Source organism: Ursus maritimus (genome assembly GCF_017311325.1).
Source record: "Ursus maritimus isolate PB19 chromosome Y unlocalized genomic scaffold, ASM1731132v1 scaffold_Y1, whole genome shotgun sequence".
NCBI classification, from domain to species: Eukaryota; Metazoa; Chordata; class Mammalia; order Carnivora; family Ursidae; genus Ursus; species Ursus maritimus.
The window spans coordinates 300,746-304,294 of record NW_024423324.1 but is presented as its reverse complement, the minus strand read 5'-3'; the positions used below and the strand labels follow the sequence as shown (position 1 = coordinate 304,294).

General features: G+C 35.2%; 1 protein-coding gene across 1 annotated transcript in view; it reads left to right on the top strand.

The window, feature by feature from the left end:
• The window catches only part of LOC103681300 (eukaryotic translation initiation factor 1A, X-chromosomal), a 23,939-nt gene that overhangs the window by 15,828 nt on the left and 4,562 nt on the right, over positions 1–3,549 (top strand). The window lies entirely within an intron of this gene.

The following is a 3,549-nucleotide window of genomic DNA, read 5'->3' as shown; positions in this document are numbered from 1 at the left end:
AATTATGGGTCCCTTTCTTTGTCTCTCTCTCTTTTGTTTCCCTTTGCTCATTCATTTAGTTTTTTAAATTCCACTTATTAGTGAAATCATATGGTATTTGTCTTTTGTGATAGACTTATTTCACTTAGCATAATACCCTCTAGTTCCATCCACATTGTTGCAAATGGCAAGATTTCATTCTTTTTGATGGCTAAATAATATTCCATTGTGTGTATATACCACATCTTCTTTATCCATTCATCAGTTGGTACACACTTGGGCTCTTTCCATAGTTTGGCTATTTTAGATAATGCTGCTTTAAACTTTGGGGTACATGTATCCCCTTGAATTCGTATTTTTGGGTAAAATACTGGTGCAATTGCTGGGCTGTAGGGTAGCTCTATTTTTCACTTTTTGAGGAACCTCCATACTGTTTTCCAAGGTGGCTGCACCAGTTTGCATTCCCACCAGCAGTGCAGGAGGTTTTCCCTTTCTCTGCATCCTCACCAACATCTGTTGTTTCCTGTTTTGTTAATTTATTTCAGTGGAGTTTTGATTACACCTCCCTGATGTTGAATGATGTTGAGCATCTTTGCATGTGTGTGTTAGTCATCTGCATATCTTCTGTGGAGAAATAACTATTTGTATCTTGTGCCCATTTTTTTTATTATTATTTTTATTTATTTGACAGGGAGCACAAGCAGGGGGAATGGGAGAGGGAGAAGCAGACTCCGTGCTGAGCTGGGAACCCCACACCAGGCTCAGTCCCATGACCCTGAGATCATGGACCTGAGCCGATGTCAAATGCTTAATCAACTGAGCCACCAAGGCACTCCATCTTCTGCCCATTTTTTAAATGGATTGTTTTTGCATGTTTTATAATTTGTAAGTTCTTTATGTATTTTGGGTACTAACCCTTTATCAGAAATATCCTTTATAGATATTTTCTCCCACTACAAACGTTGCCTTTTGGTTTTGTTGATTGTTTCCTTTGATCTTCAGAAGCTTTCTATTTTCATGTAGTCCTGATAGTTTATTTTTGCTTTTTGTTTCCCTTGAATCAAGAGACATAGCTAGTAAGAAGTTGCTGTGGCTCATATCAAAAAAGTTACTGCCTATGCTTTTTTTTAAGGATTTTTATGGTTTCAGGTCTCATAGTTAAGTCTTTTATCCATTTTGAATGTATCTTTGTGTATGGTGTAAGAGAAGGGTCAAGTTTCATTCTTCTGCATGTGGCTGTCCAGTTTTCCTAACACCATTTGTTGAAGAGACTGTCTTTTTTTCTATTGGATCGTCTTTCCTCCTTTGTCGATGATTAGCTGACCATAGAGTTGAGGGTCTTTTTCTGGGTTCTCTCTTCTGGTCCATTGATCTGTCTGTTTTTGTGCTAGTACCATACTGTCTTGATGACTACAGCTTTGTAATAGAGCTTGAAGTCTGGTGCTATTTGTGATGCCCCCAGCTTTGGTTTTGCTCTTCTGTTTCAAGGTGGCTTTGGTATTTGGAGTTTTTTGTGGTTCCACATAGATTTTAGGATCATTTGTTCTAGTTCGGTGAAAAATGCTGTTGGTATTTTGATGTGGATTGCATTATATGTGTAGATGTTTTTTGGTAGGATAAAGATATTTGGCCCATATTTGTTCTTACATTCCATGATCATGGAATGCCTTTCCATTTCTTTGTGTCCTCTTCATTTCCTTTGATCAGTGTTTTATAGTTTTCAGAGTACATATTTTTTACCTTTTTTATTAGGTTTATTCCTAGGTATCTTGAGTATTGGTGCAATTATAAATAGGATCGATTTCTTGATTTCTCTTTCTGCTGCCTTACTATTGGTGTATAGAAATGCAACAGACTTCTCTGTATTGATTTTGTATTCTCTGACTTCACTGAATTTGAGACTCAGTTCTGGCAGGTTTTTGGTAGTGGCTTTTGGGTTTTGTACATAGAGTACCATGTCATCTGCAGATAGTGAAAGTTTGACTTCTTCCTTGCTCATTTGGTTGCCTTTTATTTCTTTTTGTTGTCTGATTGCTGAGGCTAGGACTTCCACTGTTGTGTTAAATAGGAATGGTGAGAGTGGACATCCTTGTCTTCTTCCTGGTTGTAGGGGAAAAGCTCTCAGTTTTTTCCCCATTGAAAAAGATATTGGCTGTGGGTCTTTCATAGGTGGCTTTTATGATGCTGATGTATGTTCTCTCCAAATCTGTTTTTTTGAGGGTTTTTATCAAAAATGGATGCTGTACTTTGCCATATGCTTTTTCTGCATCTATTGAAATGATAGTATGGCTCTTATCCTTTCTTTTATTAATGTGGTGTATACATTGATTAATTTGCAGATATTGAACCCTTGGCTAACTGTATTCTTAGGAATGACTTGACTGGCTCAGTTGGTAGAGTGTCTGACTCTTGATGTCAGCATTGTGAGCTCAAGCCTGATGTTGGGTGTTGAGAGTAGTTTACAAATAAAATCTTTAAAAAAAAATAATCTTAAGTATTTTGGTTTTGATGCTATTGTAAATGGGATTGTTTTCCTGTATACTTTTTCAGATAGTTTATTGCTAGTTTGTAGAGACACAGATTTTCATATTTTGATTTTGTATCCTGATACTTACTGAATTCATTTTTTGTATCAACTTTTATAGACTGAATCTGATCATGCATTGATTCTTTTTTTAATATTGTCTAATAAAAACTTGTGATCGCGTGTTAAAAATATATCATTTTTATGCCCATTATCTTATTTTAACTTCATATGAACTCCAAAAGTGGTGAAAGAATAGTTACTAAATTTCTTTTATGGACAATGAAACCAGAATTCTTAAAGGATTAATATCCTAATAAGAAAGTAATAGCCAAGGTCTGGGGTAGCTGGCTATTCTGATCTTAATCTTTTGTGAGTAATTTTGTAATGTTGCTATTCAGTTGTCCATATTACAATATCACCACCACCATGTGCAAAGCGTGTTAGAAATGCAGATTATTAGCCCAGTCTGCTATCTGCTGACTCCAGATTGTAATTTTAAGAAAATTCCTATGTGTTTTGTATGCCCTTTGCAGTTTGTGAAGTGTTGGTTTATAGCATACTGCAGTTGCAGCACTGTGATCATTTTAATCGCCTTTCTTAGGCGCTTTTTTTAGGTTAATTACAAGCCTCCAAACTCTAAATGCTTCAGATTGTTTAGAATGGTGAAGTATGATTTAAAAAATGCACTACAGTTATCGGGGATATTTGCATCAGAAGCAACCAAAAGAATTTTTTAAATACAGAATTCTGGATATCACCTCAGGTTTGTCAATCTTCAGGAGTCATAGGTATCTTTTGAAAGCTCTACAAGTGATTCTTATAGGTAAACTATCCTAAGAACCGCTGAATATAGAAAGGTATGTTAATTTTCTTATGTCATCATACCATTTTTGGCTTTGAGTTGACAGTGTTTAACCTAAAAGGAATCCATTACACCTTCCTTTTTCTGTTTTGTTTTTTACTTTTTTCTTAGTTTTTTCTTTTATTTTTCTTATTAAAGTGAATAATATAAGTGATTTTTCTAGGCTAAATCATTATTTAGT